This window comes from Phoenix dactylifera, chromosome 4 (genome assembly GCF_051530095.1).
Source record: "Phoenix dactylifera cultivar Ajwa chromosome 4, Ajwa_hap1_PhDact_Kaust_v1.1, whole genome shotgun sequence".
In the NCBI taxonomy this organism is placed as follows: domain Eukaryota; kingdom Viridiplantae; phylum Streptophyta; class Magnoliopsida; order Arecales; family Arecaceae; genus Phoenix; species Phoenix dactylifera.
In genome coordinates, this window is record NC_143193.1 from 34772154 (window position 1) to 34787274 (window position 15121).

The 15121-nt window shown below is 49.5% G+C and overlaps 39 non-coding genes and 2 pseudogenes across 39 annotated transcripts; all 41 read right to left on the reverse strand.

Moving 5' to 3' along the window:
• Positions 1-220: 220 nt before the first annotated feature.
• Positions 221-339, reverse strand: LOC148708819 (5S ribosomal RNA). The gene has a single exon (XR_015983683.2). It is a non-coding gene; the product is annotated as a 5S ribosomal RNA (ribosomal RNA).
• Positions 340-586: 247 nt separating this feature from the next.
• On the reverse strand, positions 587-705 carry LOC148708820 (5S ribosomal RNA). Its single transcript, XR_015978538.2, has one exon. It is a non-coding gene; the product is annotated as a 5S ribosomal RNA (ribosomal RNA).
• Positions 706-952: 247 nt separating this feature from the next.
• On the reverse strand, positions 953-1071 carry LOC148708821 (5S ribosomal RNA). The gene has a single exon (XR_015979272.2). It is a non-coding gene; the product is annotated as a 5S ribosomal RNA (ribosomal RNA).
• A 246-nt stretch (positions 1072-1317) lies between these two features.
• Positions 1318-1436, reverse strand: LOC148708822 (5S ribosomal RNA). The gene has a single exon (XR_015984945.2). It is a non-coding gene; the product is annotated as a 5S ribosomal RNA (ribosomal RNA).
• Positions 1437-1682: 246 nt separating this feature from the next.
• On the reverse strand, positions 1683-1801 carry LOC148708823 (5S ribosomal RNA). Its single transcript, XR_016412970.1, has one exon. It is a non-coding gene; the product is annotated as a 5S ribosomal RNA (ribosomal RNA).
• A 247-nt stretch (positions 1802-2048) lies between these two features.
• On the reverse strand, positions 2049-2167 carry LOC148708824 (5S ribosomal RNA). Its single transcript, XR_015978342.2, has one exon. It is a non-coding gene; the product is annotated as a 5S ribosomal RNA (ribosomal RNA).
• Positions 2168-2412: 245 nt separating this feature from the next.
• On the reverse strand, positions 2413-2531 carry LOC148708825 (5S ribosomal RNA). Its single transcript, XR_015979462.2, has one exon. It is a non-coding gene; the product is annotated as a 5S ribosomal RNA (ribosomal RNA).
• A 247-nt stretch (positions 2532-2778) lies between these two features.
• Positions 2779-2897, reverse strand: LOC148708826 (5S ribosomal RNA; annotated as a pseudogene).
• Positions 2898-3142: 245 nt separating this feature from the next.
• LOC148708827 (5S ribosomal RNA) lies at positions 3143-3261 on the reverse strand. Its single transcript, XR_015983694.2, has one exon. It is a non-coding gene; the product is annotated as a 5S ribosomal RNA (ribosomal RNA).
• A 247-nt stretch (positions 3262-3508) lies between these two features.
• Positions 3509-3627, reverse strand: LOC148708828 (5S ribosomal RNA). The gene has a single exon (XR_015978539.2). It is a non-coding gene; the product is annotated as a 5S ribosomal RNA (ribosomal RNA).
• A 245-nt stretch (positions 3628-3872) lies between these two features.
• LOC148711018 (5S ribosomal RNA) lies at positions 3873-3991 on the reverse strand. The gene has a single exon (XR_015984136.2). It is a non-coding gene; the product is annotated as a 5S ribosomal RNA (ribosomal RNA).
• A 246-nt stretch (positions 3992-4237) lies between these two features.
• LOC148708830 (5S ribosomal RNA) lies at positions 4238-4356 on the reverse strand. The gene has a single exon (XR_015984947.2). It is a non-coding gene; the product is annotated as a 5S ribosomal RNA (ribosomal RNA).
• A 246-nt stretch (positions 4357-4602) lies between these two features.
• Positions 4603-4721, reverse strand: LOC148708831 (5S ribosomal RNA). Its single transcript, XR_016412982.1, has one exon. It is a non-coding gene; the product is annotated as a 5S ribosomal RNA (ribosomal RNA).
• A 249-nt stretch (positions 4722-4970) lies between these two features.
• Positions 4971-5089, reverse strand: LOC148708832 (5S ribosomal RNA). Its single transcript, XR_015978343.2, has one exon. It is a non-coding gene; the product is annotated as a 5S ribosomal RNA (ribosomal RNA).
• Positions 5090-5336: 247 nt separating this feature from the next.
• Positions 5337-5455, reverse strand: LOC148708833 (5S ribosomal RNA). Its single transcript, XR_015979464.2, has one exon. It is a non-coding gene; the product is annotated as a 5S ribosomal RNA (ribosomal RNA).
• Positions 5456-5701: 246 nt separating this feature from the next.
• Positions 5702-5820, reverse strand: LOC148708834 (5S ribosomal RNA). Its single transcript, XR_015978096.2, has one exon. It is a non-coding gene; the product is annotated as a 5S ribosomal RNA (ribosomal RNA).
• A 247-nt stretch (positions 5821-6067) lies between these two features.
• Positions 6068-6186, reverse strand: LOC148708835 (5S ribosomal RNA). The gene has a single exon (XR_015984479.2). It is a non-coding gene; the product is annotated as a 5S ribosomal RNA (ribosomal RNA).
• Positions 6187-6431: 245 nt separating this feature from the next.
• Positions 6432-6550, reverse strand: LOC148708836 (5S ribosomal RNA). Its single transcript, XR_015978540.2, has one exon. It is a non-coding gene; the product is annotated as a 5S ribosomal RNA (ribosomal RNA).
• A 247-nt stretch (positions 6551-6797) lies between these two features.
• LOC148711026 (5S ribosomal RNA) lies at positions 6798-6916 on the reverse strand. The gene has a single exon (XR_015983644.2). It is a non-coding gene; the product is annotated as a 5S ribosomal RNA (ribosomal RNA).
• A 246-nt stretch (positions 6917-7162) lies between these two features.
• LOC148708838 (5S ribosomal RNA) lies at positions 7163-7281 on the reverse strand. The gene has a single exon (XR_015984948.2). It is a non-coding gene; the product is annotated as a 5S ribosomal RNA (ribosomal RNA).
• Positions 7282-7527: 246 nt separating this feature from the next.
• On the reverse strand, positions 7528-7646 carry LOC148708839 (5S ribosomal RNA). The gene has a single exon (XR_016409035.1). It is a non-coding gene; the product is annotated as a 5S ribosomal RNA (ribosomal RNA).
• A 246-nt stretch (positions 7647-7892) lies between these two features.
• LOC148708840 (5S ribosomal RNA) lies at positions 7893-8011 on the reverse strand. The gene has a single exon (XR_015978344.2). It is a non-coding gene; the product is annotated as a 5S ribosomal RNA (ribosomal RNA).
• Positions 8012-8257: 246 nt separating this feature from the next.
• Positions 8258-8376, reverse strand: LOC148708841 (5S ribosomal RNA). Its single transcript, XR_015979465.2, has one exon. It is a non-coding gene; the product is annotated as a 5S ribosomal RNA (ribosomal RNA).
• A 247-nt stretch (positions 8377-8623) lies between these two features.
• Positions 8624-8742, reverse strand: LOC148708842 (5S ribosomal RNA). Its single transcript, XR_015978097.2, has one exon. It is a non-coding gene; the product is annotated as a 5S ribosomal RNA (ribosomal RNA).
• A 245-nt stretch (positions 8743-8987) lies between these two features.
• Positions 8988-9106, reverse strand: LOC148708843 (5S ribosomal RNA). Its single transcript, XR_015983706.2, has one exon. It is a non-coding gene; the product is annotated as a 5S ribosomal RNA (ribosomal RNA).
• A 247-nt stretch (positions 9107-9353) lies between these two features.
• Positions 9354-9472, reverse strand: LOC148708844 (5S ribosomal RNA; annotated as a pseudogene).
• Positions 9473-9717: 245 nt separating this feature from the next.
• On the reverse strand, positions 9718-9836 carry LOC148711034 (5S ribosomal RNA). Its single transcript, XR_015983645.1, has one exon. It is a non-coding gene; the product is annotated as a 5S ribosomal RNA (ribosomal RNA).
• Positions 9837-10083: 247 nt separating this feature from the next.
• On the reverse strand, positions 10084-10202 carry LOC148708846 (5S ribosomal RNA). Its single transcript, XR_015984949.2, has one exon. It is a non-coding gene; the product is annotated as a 5S ribosomal RNA (ribosomal RNA).
• A 246-nt stretch (positions 10203-10448) lies between these two features.
• LOC148708847 (5S ribosomal RNA) lies at positions 10449-10567 on the reverse strand. The gene has a single exon (XR_016406565.1). It is a non-coding gene; the product is annotated as a 5S ribosomal RNA (ribosomal RNA).
• A 245-nt stretch (positions 10568-10812) lies between these two features.
• Positions 10813-10931, reverse strand: LOC148708848 (5S ribosomal RNA). Its single transcript, XR_015978345.2, has one exon. It is a non-coding gene; the product is annotated as a 5S ribosomal RNA (ribosomal RNA).
• Positions 10932-11177: 246 nt separating this feature from the next.
• Positions 11178-11296, reverse strand: LOC148708849 (5S ribosomal RNA). The gene has a single exon (XR_015981950.2). It is a non-coding gene; the product is annotated as a 5S ribosomal RNA (ribosomal RNA).
• A 248-nt stretch (positions 11297-11544) lies between these two features.
• LOC148708850 (5S ribosomal RNA) lies at positions 11545-11663 on the reverse strand. The gene has a single exon (XR_015978098.2). It is a non-coding gene; the product is annotated as a 5S ribosomal RNA (ribosomal RNA).
• Positions 11664-11910: 247 nt separating this feature from the next.
• Positions 11911-12029, reverse strand: LOC148708851 (5S ribosomal RNA). The gene has a single exon (XR_015979585.2). It is a non-coding gene; the product is annotated as a 5S ribosomal RNA (ribosomal RNA).
• A 246-nt stretch (positions 12030-12275) lies between these two features.
• LOC148708852 (5S ribosomal RNA) lies at positions 12276-12394 on the reverse strand. Its single transcript, XR_015978542.2, has one exon. It is a non-coding gene; the product is annotated as a 5S ribosomal RNA (ribosomal RNA).
• A 247-nt stretch (positions 12395-12641) lies between these two features.
• On the reverse strand, positions 12642-12760 carry LOC148711042 (5S ribosomal RNA). Its single transcript, XR_015984772.2, has one exon. It is a non-coding gene; the product is annotated as a 5S ribosomal RNA (ribosomal RNA).
• Positions 12761-13005: 245 nt separating this feature from the next.
• LOC148708854 (5S ribosomal RNA) lies at positions 13006-13124 on the reverse strand. Its single transcript, XR_015984950.2, has one exon. It is a non-coding gene; the product is annotated as a 5S ribosomal RNA (ribosomal RNA).
• A 247-nt stretch (positions 13125-13371) lies between these two features.
• On the reverse strand, positions 13372-13490 carry LOC148708855 (5S ribosomal RNA). The gene has a single exon (XR_015979466.2). It is a non-coding gene; the product is annotated as a 5S ribosomal RNA (ribosomal RNA).
• Positions 13491-13736: 246 nt separating this feature from the next.
• On the reverse strand, positions 13737-13855 carry LOC148708856 (5S ribosomal RNA). Its single transcript, XR_015978099.2, has one exon. It is a non-coding gene; the product is annotated as a 5S ribosomal RNA (ribosomal RNA).
• A 246-nt stretch (positions 13856-14101) lies between these two features.
• LOC148708857 (5S ribosomal RNA) lies at positions 14102-14220 on the reverse strand. Its single transcript, XR_015979696.2, has one exon. It is a non-coding gene; the product is annotated as a 5S ribosomal RNA (ribosomal RNA).
• Positions 14221-14466: 246 nt separating this feature from the next.
• LOC148708858 (5S ribosomal RNA) lies at positions 14467-14585 on the reverse strand. The gene has a single exon (XR_015978543.2). It is a non-coding gene; the product is annotated as a 5S ribosomal RNA (ribosomal RNA).
• A 246-nt stretch (positions 14586-14831) lies between these two features.
• LOC148708859 (5S ribosomal RNA) lies at positions 14832-14950 on the reverse strand. Its single transcript, XR_015979277.2, has one exon. It is a non-coding gene; the product is annotated as a 5S ribosomal RNA (ribosomal RNA).
• Positions 14951-15121: the final 171 nt, after the last annotated feature.

Sequence of the window (15121 nt, forward strand, 5' to 3'; positions counted from 1 at the left end):
ATGACAAAGCAGCAGACCTCGACGGCCCGAGACATTCACGCTGCCGGGGCCGTTCTGGCGTAGGATTCAACGCGCTGGTCCCGCTATGCGGCATGGCACCGCCAGTCTCCGGACTCAGTTTATTGTCGGGGGAAAAAAATTATCCGAAGAGGAAAAGCCAAAAGCCGAAAAATTAAAAATAAATATTATCAAAAAATAAAAAAGCGGGCAAAAAATAAAAAGGGTGCAACACGAGGACTTCCCAGGGGGTCACCCATCCTAGTACTACTCTCACCCAAGCACGCTTAACTGCGGAGTTCTGATGGGATCCGGTGCATTAGTGCTGGTATGATCGCACCCAAGACATGCCCTTCGAAACTCCCTTTTAAGACAAAGCAGCAGACCTCGACGGCCCGAGACATTCGCGCTGCCGGGGCCGTTCTGGCGTAGGATTCAACGCGCTGGTCCCGCTATGCTGCATGGCACCGCCAGTCTCCGGATTCAGTTTATTTTCGGGGAAAAAAAATTATCCGAAGAGGAAAAGACAAAGGCCGAAAAATTAAAAATAAATATTATCAATAAATAAAAAAGCGGGCAAAAAATAAAAAGGGTGCAACACGAGGACTTTCCATAGGGTCACCCATCCTAGTACTACCCTCGCCCAAGCACGCTTAACTGCGGAGTTTTGATGGGATCCGGTGCATTAGTGCTGGTATGATCGCACCCATGACATGCCCTTCGAAACTCTCTTTTATGACAAAGCAGCCGACCTCGACGGCCCGAGACATTCGCGCCGCCGGGGCCGTTCTGGCGTAGGATTCAACGCGCTGGTCCCGCTATGCTGCATGGCACCGCCAGTCTCCGGACTCAGTTTATTTTCGGGGGAAAAAAATTATCCGAAGAGGAAAAGCCAAAAGCCGAAAAATTAAAAATAAATATTATCAAAAAATAAAAAAGCGGGCAAAAAATAAAAGGGGTGCAACACGAGGACTTCCCAGGGGGTCACCCATCCTAGTACTACTCTCGCCCAAGCACGCTTAACTGCGGAGTTCTGATGGGATCCGGTGCATTAGTGCTGGTATGATCGCACCCATGACAAGCCCTTTGAAACTCCTTTTTATGACAAAGTAGCCGATCTCGATGGCCCGAGACATTCGCGCCGCCAGGGCCGTTCTGGCGTAGGATTCAACGCGCTGGTCCCGCTATGCTGCATGGCACCGCCAGTCTCCGGACTCAGTTTATTTTCGGGGGAAAAAATTATCCGAAGTGGAAAAGACAAAAGCCGAAAAATTAAAAATAAATATTATCAAAAAATAAAAAAGCGGGCAAAAAATAAAAGGGGTGCAACACGAGGACTTCCCAGGGGGTCACCCATCCTAGTACTACTCTCGCCCAAGCACGCTTAACTGCGGAGTTCTGATGGGATCCGGTGCATTAGTGCTGGTATGATCGCACCCATGACATCCCCATCGAAACTCCCTTTTATGACAAAGCAGCAGACCTCGATGGCCCGAGACATTCGCACTGCCGGGGCCGTTCTGGCGTAGGATTCAACATGCCGTTCCGCTATGCGGCATGGCACCGCCAGTCTCCGGACTCAGTTTATTTTCGGGGGAAAAAAATTATCCGAAGAGGAAAAGCCAAAAGCCGAAAAATAAAAAATAAATGTTATCAAAAAATAAAAAAGCGGGCAAAAAATAAAAGGGGTGCAACACGAGGACTTCCCAGGGGGTCACCCATCCTAGTACTACTCTCGCCCAAGCACGCTTAACTGCGGAGTTCTGATGGGATCCGGTGCATTAGTGCTGGTATGATCGCACCCATGATATGCCCTTCGAAACTCCCTTTTATGACAAAGCAGCAGACCTCGACGGCCCGAGACATTCGCGCTGCCGGGGCCGTTCTGGCGTAGGATTCAACGCGCTGGTCCCGCTATGCGGCATGGCACCGCCAGTCTCCGGACCCAGTTTATTGTCGGGGGAAAAAAATTATCCGAAGAGGAAAAGCCAAAAGCCAAAAAATTAAAAATAAATATTATCAAAAAATAAAAAAGCGGGCAAAAAATAAAAAGGGTGCAACACGAGGACTTCCCAGGGGGTCACCCATCCTAGTACTTCTCTCGCCCAAGCACGCTTAACTGCGGAGTTATGATGGGATCCGGTGCATTAGTGCTGGTATGATCACACCCATGACATGCCCTTCGAAACTCCCTTTTATGACAAAGCAGCAGACCGCGACGGCCCGAGACATTCGCGCTGCCGGGGCCGTTCTGGCGTAGGATTCAACGCGCTGTTCCGCTATGCGGCATGGCACCGCCAGTCTCCGGACTCAGTTTATTTTCGGAAAAAAAAATTATCCGAAGAGGAAAAGCCAAAAGCCGAAAAATTAAAAATAAATATTATCAAAAAATAAAAAAGCGGGCAAAAAATAAAAAGGGTGCAACACGAGGACTTCCTAGGGGGTCACCCATCCTAGTACTACTCTCGCCCAAGCACGCTTAACTACGGAGTTCTGATGGGATCCGGTGCATTAGTGCTGGTATGATCGCACCCATGACATGCCCTTCGAAACTCCCTTTTATGACAAAGCAGCAGACCTCGACGGCCCGAGACATTCACGCTGCCGGGGCCGTTCTGGCGTAGGATTCAACGCGCTGGTCCCGCTATGCGGCATGGCACCGCCAGTCTCCGGACTCAGTTTATTTTCGGGGGGAAAAAATTATCCGAAGAGGAAAAGCCAAAAGCCAAAAAATTAAAAATAAATATTATCAAAAAATAAAAAAGCGGGCAAAAAATAAAAAGGGTGCAACATGAGGACTTCCCAGGGGGTCACCCATCCTAGTACTTCTCTCGCCCAAGCACGCCTAACTGCGGAGTTATGATGGGATCCGGTGCATTAGTGCTGGTATGATCGCACCCATGACATGCCCTTCGAAACTCCCTTTTATGACAAAGCAGCAGACCGCGACGGCCCGAGACATTCGCGCTGCCGGGGCCGTTCTGGCGTAGGATTCAACGCGCTGTTCCGCTATGCGGCATGGCACCGCCCGTCTCCGGACTCAGTTTATTTTCGGGAAAAAAAATTATCCGAAGAGGAAAAGCCAAAAGCCGAAAAATTAAAAATAAATATTATCAAAAAATAAAAAAGCGGGCAAAAAATAAAAAGGGTGCAACACGAGGACTTCCCAGGGGGTCACCCATCCTAGTACTACTCTCGCCCAAGCACGCTTAACTGCGGAGTTCTGATGGAATCCGGTGCATTAGTGCTGGTATGATCGCACCCATGACATGCCCTTCGAAACTCCCTTTTATGACAAAGCAGCAGACCTCGACGGCCCGAGACATTCACGCTGCCGGGGCCGTTCTGGCGTAGGATTCAACGCGCTGGTCCCGCTATGCGGCATGGCACCGCCAGTCTCCGGACTCAGTTTATTGTCGGGGAAAAAAAATTATCCGAAGACGAAAAGCCAAAAGCCGAAAAATTAAAAATAAATATTATCAAAAAATAAAAAAGCGGGCAAAAAATAAAAAGGGCGCAACACGAGGACTTCCCAGGGGGTCACCCATCCTAGTACTACTCTCGCCCAAGCACGCTTAACTGCGGAGTTCTCATGGGATCCGGTGCATTAGTGCTGGTATGATCGCACCCAAGACATGCCCTTCGAAACTCCCTTTTAAGACAAAGCAGCAGACCTCGACGGCCCGAGACATTCGCGCTGCCGGGGCCGTTCTGGCGTATGATTCAACGCGCTGTTCCGCTATGCGGCATGGCACCGCCAGTCTCCGGACTCAGTTTATTTTCGGGGGGAAAAATTATCCGAAGAGGAAAAGCCAAAAGCCAAAAAATTAAAAATAAATATTATCAAAAAATAAAAAAGCGGGCAAAAAATAAAAAGGGTGCAACACGAGGACTTCCCAGGGGGTCACCCATCCTAGTACTTCTCTCGCCCAAGCACGCTTAACTGCGGAGTTATGATGGGATCCGGTGCATTAGTGCTGGTATGATCGCACCCATGACATGCCCTTCGAAACTCCCTTTAATGACAAAGCAGTAGACCGCGACGGCCCGAGACATTCGCGCTGCCGGGGCCGTTCTGGCGTAGGATTCAACGCGCTGTTCCGCTATGCGGCATGGCACCGCCAGTCTCCGGACTCAGTTTATTTTCGGAAAAAAAAAATTATCCGAAGAGGAAAAGCCAAAAGCCGAAAAATTAAAAATAAATATTATCAAAAAATAAAAAAGCGGGCAAAAAATAAAAAGGGTGCAACACGAGGACTTCCCAGGGGGTCACCCATCCTAGTACTACTCTCGCCCAAGCACGCTTAACTGCGGAGTTCTGATCGGATCCGGTGCATTAGTGCTGGTATGATCGCACCCATGACATGCCCTTCGAAACTCCCTTTTATGACGAAGCAGCAGACCTCGACGGCCCGAGGCATTCGCGCTGCCGGGGCCGTTCTGGCGTAGGATTCAACGCGCTGTTCCGCTATGCGGCATGGCACCGCGAGTCTCCGGACTCAGTTTATTTTCGGGGGAAAAAAATTATCCGAAGAGGAAAAGCCAAAAGCCGACAAATTAAAAATAAATATTATCAAAAAATAAAAAAGCGGGCAAAAAATAAAAGGGGTGCAACACGAGGACTTCCCAGGGGGTCACCCATCCTAGTACTACTCTCGCCCAAGCACGCTTAACTGCGGAGTTCTGATGGGATCCGGTGCATTAGTGCTGGTATGATCGCACCCATGACATGCCCATCGAAACTCCCTTTTATGACAAAGCAGCAGACCTCGACGGCCCGAGACATTCGCGCCGCCGGGGCCGTTCTGGTGTAGGATTCAACGCGCTGGTCCCGCTATGCGGCATAGCACCGCCAGTCTCCGGACTCAGTTTATTTTCGGGGGAAAAAAATTATCCGAAGAGGAAAAGCCAAAAGCCGAAAAATTAAAAATAAATATTATCAAAAAATAAAAAAAGTGGAGAAAAAAATAAAAAGGGTGCAACACGAGGACTTCCCAGGGGGTCACCCATCCGAGTACTACTCTCGCCCAAGCACGCCTAACTGCGGAGTTCTGATGGGATCCGGTGCATTAGTGCTGGTATGATCGCACCCATGACATGCCCATCGAAACACCTTTTTATGACAAAGCAGCAGACCTCGACGGCCCGAGACATTCGCGCTGCCGGGGCCGTTCTGGCGTAGGATTCAATGCGCTGTTCCGCTATGCGGCATGGCACCGCGAGTCTCCGGACTCAGCTTACTTTCGGGGGAAAAAAATTATCCGAAGAGGAAAAGCCAAAAGCCGAAAAATTAAAAATAAATATTATCAAAAAATAAAAAAGTGGGCAAAAAATAAAAAGGGGTGCAAGACGAGGACTTCCCAGGGGGTCACCCATCCTAGTACTACTCTCGCCCAAGCACGCTTAACTGCGGAGTTCTGATGGGATCCGGTGCATTAGGGCTGGTATGATCGCACCCATGACATGCCCATCGAAACACCCTTTTATGACAAAGCAGCAGACCTCGACGGCCCGAGACATTCGTGCTGCCGGGGCCGTTCTGGCGTAGGATTCAATGCGCTGTTCCGCTATGCGGCATGGCACCGCGAGTCTCCGGACTCAGTTTATTTTCGAGGGAAAAAAATTATCCGAAGAGGAAAAGCCAAAAGCCAAAAAATTAAAAATAAATGTTATCAAAAAAGAAAAATGCGGGCAAAAAATAAAAGGGGTGCAACACGAGGACTTCCCAGGGGGTCACCCATCCTAGTACTACTCTCGCCCAAGCACGCTTAACTGCGGAGTTCTGATGGGATCCGGTACATTAGTGCTGGTATGATCGCACCCATGATATGCCCTTCGAAACTCCCTTTTAAAACAAAGCAGCAGACCTCGACGGCCCGAGACATTCGCGCTGCCGGGGCCGTTCTGGCGTAGGATTCAACGCGCTGGTCCCGCTATGCGGCATGGCACCGCCAGTCTCCGGACCCAGTTTATTGTCGGGGGAAAAAAATTATCCGAAGTGGAAAAGCCAAAAGCCAAAAAATTAAAAATAAATATTATCAAAAAATAAAAAAGCGGGCAAAAAATAAAAAGGGTGCAACACGAGGACTTCCCAGGGGGTCACCCATCCTAGTACTTCTCTCGCCCAAGCACGCTTAACTGCGGAGTTATGATGGGATCCGGTGCATTAGTGCTGGTATGATCACACCCATGACATGCCCTTCGAAACTCCCTTTTATGACAAAGCAGCAGACCGCGACGGCCCGAGACATTCGCGCTGCCGGGGCCGTTCTGGCGTAGGATTCAACGCGCTGTTCCGCTATGCGGCATGGCACCGCCAGTCTCCGGACTCAGTTTATTTTCGGAAAAAAAAATTATCCGAAGAGGAAAAGCCAAAAGCCGAAAAATTAAAAATAAATATTATCAAAAAATAAAAAAGCGGGCAAAAAATAAAAAGGGTGCAACACGAGGACTTCCCAGGGGGTCACCCATCCTAGTACTACTCTCGCCCAAGCACGCTTAACTACGGAGTTCTGATGGGATCCGGTGCATTAGTGCTGGTATGATCGCACCCATGACATGCCCTTCGAAACTCCCTTTTATGACAAAGCAGCAGACCTCGACGGCCCGAGACATTCACGCTGCCGGGGCCGTTCTGGCGTAGGATTCAACGCGCTGGTCCCGCTATGCGGCATGGCACCGCCAGTCTCCGGACTCAGTTTATTGTCGGGGGAAAAAAATTATCCGAAGAGGAAAAGCCAAAAGCCGAAAAATTAAAAATAAATATTATCAAAAAATAAAAAAGCGGGCAAAAAATAAAAAGGGTGCAACACGAGGACTTCCCAGGGGGTCACCCATCCTAGTACTACTCTCACCCAAGCACGCTTAACTGCGGAGTTCTGATGGGATCCGGTGCATTAGTGCTGGTATGATCGCACCCAAGACATGCCCTTCGAAACTCCCTTTTAAGACAAAGCAGCAGACCTCGACGGCCCGAGACATTCGCGCTGCCGGGGCCGTTCTGGCGTATGATTCAACGCGCTGTTCCGCTATGCGGCATGGCACCGCCAGTCTCCGGACTCAGTTTATTTTCTGGGGGAAAAAATTATCCGAAGAGGAAAAGCCAAAAGCCAAAAAATTAAAAATAAATATTACCAAAAAATAAAAAAGCGGGCAAAAAATAAAAAGGGTGCAACACGAGGACTTCCCAGGGGGTCACCCATCCTAGTACTTCTCTCGCCCAAGCACGCTTAACTGCGGAGTTATGATGGGATCCGGTGCATTAGTGCTGGTATGATCGCACCCAAGACATGCCCTTCGAAACTCCCTTTTAAGACAAAGCAGCAGACCTCGACGGCCCGAGACATTCGCGCTGCCGGGGCCGTTCTGGCGTATGATTCAACGCGCTGTTCCGCTATGCGGCATGGCACCGCCAGTCTCCGGACTCAGTTTATTTTCTGGGGGAAAAAATTATCCGAAGAGGAAAAGCCAAAAGCCAAAAAATTAAAAATAAATATTACCAAAAAATAAAAAAGCGGGCAAAAAATAAAAAGGGTGCAACACGAGGACTTCCCAGGGGGTCACCCATCCTAGTACTTCTCTCACCCAAGCACACTTAACTGCGGAGTTATGATGGGATCCGGTGCATTAGTGCTGGTATGATCGCACCCATGACATGCCCTTCGAAACTCCCTTTTATGACAAAGCAGCAGACCTCGACGGCCCGAGGCATTCGCGCTGCCGGGGCCGTTCTGGCGTAGGATTCAACGCGCTGTTCCGTTATGCGGCATGGCACCGCGAGTCTCCGGACTCAGTTTATTTTCGGGGGAAAAAAATTATCCGAAGAGGAAAAGCCAAAAGCCGACAAATTAAAAATAAATATTATCAAAAAATAAAAAAGCGGGCAAAAAATAAAAGGGGTGCAACACGAGGACTTCCCAGGGGGTCACCCATCCTAGTACTACTCTCGCCCAAGCACGCTTAACTGCGGAGTTCTGATGGGATCCGGTGCATTAGTGCTGGTATGATCGCACCCATGACATCCCCATCGAAACTCCCTTTTATGACAAAGCAGCAGACCTCGATGGCCCGAGACATTCGCACTGCCGGGGCCGTTCTGGCGTAGGATTCAACACGCCGTTCCGCTATGCGGCATGGCACCGCCAGTCTCCGGACTCAGTTTATTTTCGGGGGAAAAAAATTATCCGAAGAGGAAAAGCCAAAAGCCGAAAAATAAAAAATAAATGTTATCAAAAAATAAAAAAGCGGGCAAAAAATAAAAGGGGTGCAACACGAGGACTTCCCAGGGGGTCACCCATCCTAGTACTACTCTCGCCCAAGCACGCTTAACTGCGGGGTTCTGATGGGATCCGGTGCATTAGTGCTGGTATGATCGCACCCATGATATGCCCTTCGAAACTCCCTTTTATGACAAAGCAGCAGACCTCGACGGCCCGAGACATTCGCGCTGCCGGGGCCGTTCTGGCGTAGGATTCAACGCGCTGGTCCCGCTATGCGGCATGGCACCGCCAGTCTCCGGACCCAGTTTATTGTCGGGGGAAAAAAATTATCCGAAGAGGAAAAGCCAAAAGCCAAAAAATTAAAAATAAATATTATCAAAAAATAAAAAAGCGGGCAAAAAATAAAAAGGGTGCAACACGAGGACTTCCCAGGGGGTCACCCATCCTAGTACTTCTCTCGCCCAAGCACGCTTAACTGCGGAGTTATGATGGGATCCGGTGCATTAGTGCTGGTATGATCACACCCATGACATGCCCTTCGAAACTCCCTTTTATGACAAAGCAGCAGACCGCGACGGCCCGAGACATTCGCGCTGCCGGGGCCGTTCTGGCGTAGGATTCAACGCGCTGTTCCGCTATGCGGCATGGCACCGCCAGTCTCCGGACTCAGTTTATTTTCGGAAAAAAAAATTATCCGAAGAGGAAAAGCCAAAAGCCGAAAAATTAAAAATAAATATTATCAAAAAATAAAAAAGCGGGCAAAAAATAAAAAGGGTGCAACACGAGGACTTCCCAGGGGGTCACCCATCCTAGTACTACTCTCGCCCAAGCACGCTTAACTACGGAGTTCTGATGGGATCCGGTGCATTAGTGCTGGTATGATCGCACCCATGACATGCCCTTCGAAACTCCCTTTTATGACAAAGCAGCAGACCTCGACGGCCCGAGACATTCACGCTGCCGGGGCCGTTCTGGCGTAGGATTCAACGCGCTGGTCCCGCTATGCGGCATGGCACCGCCAGTCTCCGGACTCAGTTTATTTTCGGGGGGAAAAAATTATCCGAAGAGGAAAAGCCAAAAGCCAAAAAATTAAAAATAAATATTATCAAAAAATAAAAAAGCGGGCAAAAAATAAAAAGGGTGCAACACGAGGACTTCCCAGGGGGTCACCCATCCTAGTACTTCTCTCGCCCAAGCACGCCTAACTGCGGAGTTATGATGGGATCCGGTGCATTAGTGCTGGTATGATCGCACCCATGACATGCCCTTCGAAACTCCCTTTTATGACAAAGCAGCAGACCGCGACGGCCCGAGACATTCGCGCTGCCGGGGCCGTTCTGGCGTAGGATTCAACTCGCTGTTCCGCTATGCGGCATGGCACCGCCCGTCTCCGGACTCAGTTTATTTTCGGGAAAAAAAATTATCCGAAGAGGAAAAGCCAAAAGCCGAAAAATTAAAAATAAATATTATCAAAAAATAAAAAAGCGGGCAAAAAATAAAAAGGGTGCAACACGAGGACTTCCCAGGGGGTCACCCATCCTAGTACTACTCTCGCCCAAGCACGCTTAACTGCGGAGTTCTGATGGGATCCGGTGCATTAGTGCTGGTATGATCGCACCCATGACCTGCCCTTCGAAACTCCCTTTTATGACAAAGCAGCAGACCTCGACGGCCCGAGACATTCACGCTGCCGGGGCCGTTCTGGCGTAGGATTCAACGCGCTGGTCCCGCTATGCGGCATGGCACCGCCAGTCTCCGGACTCAGTTTATTGTCGGGGAAAAAAAATTATCCGAAGACGAAAAGCCAAAAGCCGAAAAATTAAAAATAAATATTATCAAAAAATAAAAAAGCGGGCAAAAAATAAAAAGGGTGCAACACGAGGACTTCCCAGGGGGTCACCCATCCTAGTACTACTCTCGCCCAAGCACGCTTAACTGCGGAGTTCTCATGGGATCCGGTGCATTAGTGCTGGTATGATCGCACCAAAGACATGCCCTTCGAAACTCCCTTTTAAGGCAAAGCAGCAGACCTCGACGGCCCGAGACATTCGCGCTGCCGGGGCCGTTCTGGCGTATGATTCAACGCGCTGTTCCGCTATGCGGCATGGCACCGCCAGTCTCCGGACTCAGTTTATTTTCGGGGGGAAAAAATTATCCGAAGAGGAAAAGCCAAAAGCCAAAAAATTAAAAATAAATATTATCAAAAAATAAAAAAGCGGGCAAAAAATAAAAAGGGTGCAACACGAGGACTTCCCAGGGGGTCACCCATCCTAGTACTTCTCTCGCCCAAGCACGCTTAACTGCGGAGTTATGATGGGATCCGGTGCATTAGTGCTGGTATGATCGCACCCATGACATGCCCTTCGAAACTCCCTTTAATGACAAAGCAGTAGACCGCGACGGCCCGAGACATTCGCGCCGCCGGGGCCGTTCTGGCGTAGGATTCAACGCGCTGTTCCGCTATGCGGCATGGCACCGCCAGTCTCCGGACTCAGTTTATTTTCGGGAAAAAAAATTATCCGAAGAGGAAAAGCCAAAAGCCGAAAAATTAAAAATAAATATTATCAAAAAATAAAAAAGCGGGCAAAAAATAAAAAGGGTGCAACACGAGGACTTCCCAGGGGGTCACCCATCCTAGTACTATTCTCGCCCAAGCACGCTTAACTGCGGAGTTCTGATCGGATCCGGTGCATTAGTGCTGGTATGATCGCACCCATGACATGCCCTTCGAAACTCCCTTTTATGACGAAGCAGCAGACCTCGACGGCCCGAGGCATTCGCGCTGTCGGGGCCGTTCTGGCGTAGGATTCAACGCGCTGTTCCGCTATGCGGCATGGCACCGCGAGTCTCCGGACTCAGTTTATTTTCGGGGGAAAAAAATTATCCGAAGAGGAAAAGCCAAAAGCCGACAAATTAAAAATAAATATTATCAAAAAATAAAAAAGCGGGCAAAAAATAAAAGGGGTGCAACACGAGGACTTCCCAGGGGGTCACCCATCCTAGTACTACTCTCGCCCAAGCACGCTTAACTGCGGAGTTCTGATGGGATCCGGTGCATTAGTGCTGGTATGATCGCACCCATGACATGCCCATCGAAACTCCCTTTTATGACAAAGCAGCAGACCTCGACGGCCCGAGACATTCGCGCCGCCGGGGCCGTTCTGGTGTAGGATTCAACGCGCTGGTCCCGCTATGCGGCATAGCACCGCCAGTCTCCGGACTCAGTTTATTTTCGGGGGAAAAAAATTATCCGAAGAGGAAAAGCCAAAAGCCGAAAAATTAAAAATAAATATTATCAAAAAATAAAAAAGTGGAGAAAAAAATAAAAAGGGTGCAACACGAGGACTTCCCAGGGGGTCACCCATCCTAGTACTACTCTCGCCCAAGCACGCTTAACTGCGGAGTTCTGATGGGATCCGGTGCATTAGTGCTGGTATGATCGCACCCATGACATGCCCATCGAAACACCCTTTTATGACAAAGCAGCAGACCTCGACGGCCCGAGACATTCGCGCTGCCGGGGCCGTTCTGGCGTAGGATTCAATGCGCTGTTCCGCTATGCGGCATGGCACCGCGAGTCTCCGGACTCAGTTTATTTTCGGGGGAAAAAAATTATCCGAAGAGGAAAAGCCAAAAGCCGAAAAATTAAAAATAAATATTATCAAAAAATAAAAAAGTGGGCAAAAAATAAAAAGGGGTGCAAGACGAGGACTTCCCAGGGGGTCACCCATCCTAGTACTACTCTCGCCCAAGCACGCTTAACTGCGGAGTTCTGATGGGATCCGGTGCATTAGGGCTGGTATGATCGCACCCATGACATGCCCATCGAAACACCCTTTTATGACAAAGCAGCAGACCTCGACGGCCCGAGACATTCGTGCTGCCGGGGCCGTTCTGGCGTAGGATTCAATGCGCTGTTCCGCTATGCGGCATGGCACCGCGAGTCTCCGGACTCAGTTTATTTTCGAGGGAAAAAAATTATCCGAAGAGGAAAAGCCAAAAGCCAAAAAATTAAAAATAAATGTTATCAAAAAAGAAAAATGCGGGCAAAAAATAAAAGGGGTGCAACACGAGGACTTCCCAGGGGGTCACCCATCCTAGTACTACTCTCGCCCAAGCACGCTTAACTGCGGAGTTCTGATGGGATCCGGTGCATTAGTGCTGGTATGATCGCACCCATGATATGCCCTTCGAAACTCCCTTTTAAAACAAAGCAGCAGACCTCGACGGCCCGAGACATTCGCGCTGCCGGGGCCGTTCTGGCGTAGGATTCAACGCGCTGGTCCCGCTATGCGGCATGGCACCGCCAGTCTCCGGACCCAGTTTATTGTCGGGGGAAAAAAATTATCCGAAGAGGAAAAGCCAAAAGCCAAAAAATTAAAAATAAATATTATCAAAAAATAAAAAAGCGGGCAAAAAATAAAAAGGGTGCAACACGAGGACTTCCCAGGGGGTCACCCATCCTAGTACTTCTCTCGCCCAAGCACGCTTAACTGCGGAGTTATGATGGGATCCGGTGCATTAGTGCTGGTATGATCACACCCATGACATGCCCTTCGAAACTCCCTTTTATGACAAAGCAGCAGACCGCGACGGCCCGAGACATTCGCGCTGCCGGGGCCGTTCTGGCGTAGGATTCAACGCGCTGTTCCGCTATGCGGCATGGCACCGCCAGTCTCCGGACTCAGTTTATTTTCGGAAAAAAAAATTATCCGAAGAGGAAAAGCCAAAAGCCGAAAAATTAAAAATAAATATTATCAAAAAATAAAAAAGCGGGCAAAAAATAAAAAGGGTGCAACACGAGGACTTCCCAGGGGGTCACCCATCCTAGTACTACTCTCGCCCAAGCACGCTTAACTACGGAGTTCTGATGGGATCCGGTGCATTAGTGCTGGTATGATCGCACCCATGACATGCCCTTCGAAACTCCCTTTTATGACAAAGCAGCAGACCTCGACGGCCCGAGACATTCACGCTGCCGGGGCCGTTCTGGCGTAGGATTCAACGCGCTGGTCCCGCTATGCGGCATGGCACCGCCAGTCTCCGGACTCAGTTTATTGTCGGGGGAAAAAAATTATCCGAAGAGGAAAAGCCAAAAGCCGAAAAATTAAAAATAAATATTATCAAAAAATAAAAAAGCGGGCAAAAAATAAAAAGGGTGCAACACGAGGACTTCCCAGGGGGTCACCCATCCTAGTACTACTCTCACCCAAGCACGCTTAACTGCGGAGTTCTGATGGGATCCGGTGCATTAGTGCTGGTATGATCGCACCCAAGACATGCCCTTCGAAACTCCCTTTTAAGACAAAGCAGCAGACCTCGACGGCCCGAGACATTCGCGCTGCCGGGGCCGTTCTGGCGTATGATTCAACGCGCTGTTCCGCTATGCGGCATGGCACCGCCAGTCTCCGGACTCAGTTTATTTTCTGGGGGAAAAAATTATCCGAAGAGGAAAAGCCAAAAGCCAAAAAATTAAAAATAAATATTACCAAAAAATAAAAAAGCGGGCAAAAAATAAAAAGGGTGCAACACGAGGACTTCCCAGGGGGTCACCCATCCTAGTACTTCTCTCGCCCAAGCACGCTTAACTGCGGAGTTATGATGGGATCCGGTGCATTAGTGCTGGTATGATCGCACCCAAGACATGCCCTTCGAAACTCCCTTTTAAGACAAAGCAGCAGACCTCGACGGCCCGAGACATTCGCGCTGCCGGGGCCGTTCTGGCGTATGATTCAACGCGCTGTTCCGCTATGCGGCATGGCACCGCCAGTCTCCGGACTCAGTTTATTTTCTGGGGGAAAAAATTATCCGAAGAGGAAAAGCCAAAAGCCAAAAAATTAAAAATAAATATTACCAAAAAATAAAAAAGCGGGCAAAAAATAAAAAGGGTGCAACACGAGGACTTCCCAGGGGGTCACCCATCCTAGTACTTCTCTCACCCAAGCACACTTAACTGCGGAGTTATGATGGGATCCGGTGCATTAGTGCTGGTATGATCGCACCCATGACATGCCCTTCGAAACTCCCTTTTATGACAAAGCAGCAGACCTCGACGGCCCGAGGCATTCGCGCTGCCGGGGCCGTTCTGGCGTAGGATTCAACGCGCTGTTCCGCTATGCGGCATGGCACCGCGAGTCTCCGGACTCAGTTTATTTTCGGGGGAAAAAAATTATCCGAAGAGGAAAAGCCAAAAGCCGACAAATTAAAAATAAATATTATCAAAAAATAAAAAAGCGGGCAAAAAATAAAAGGGGTGCAACACGAGGACTTCCCAGGGGGTCACCCATCCTAGTACTACTCTCGCCCAAGCACGCTTAACTGCGGAGTTCTGATGGGATCCGGTGCATTAGTGCTGGTATGATCGCACCCATGACATCCCCATCGAAACTCCCTTTTATGACAAAGCAGCAGACCTCGATGGCCCGAGACATTCGCACTGCCGGGGCCGTTCTGGCGTAGGATTCAACACGCCGTTCCGCTATGCGGCATGGCACCGCCAGTCTCCGGACTCAGTTTATTTTCGGGGGAAAAAAATTATCCGAAGAGGAAAAGCCAAAAGCCGAAAAATAAAAAATAAATGTTATCAAAAAATAAAAAAGCGGGCAAAAAATAAAAGGGGTGCAACACGAGGACTTCCCAGGGGGTCACCCATCCTAGTACTACTCTCGCCCAAGCACGCTTAACTGCGGGGTTCTGATGGGATCCGGTGCATTAGTGCTGGTATGATCGCACCCATGATATGCCCTTCGAAACTCCCTTTTATGACAAAGCAGCAGACCTCGACGGCCCGAGACATTCGCGCTGCCGGGGCCGTTCTGGCGTAGGATTCAACGCGCTGGTCCCGCTATGCGGCATGGCACCGCCAGTCTCCGGACCCAGTTTATTGTCGGGGGAAAAAAATTATC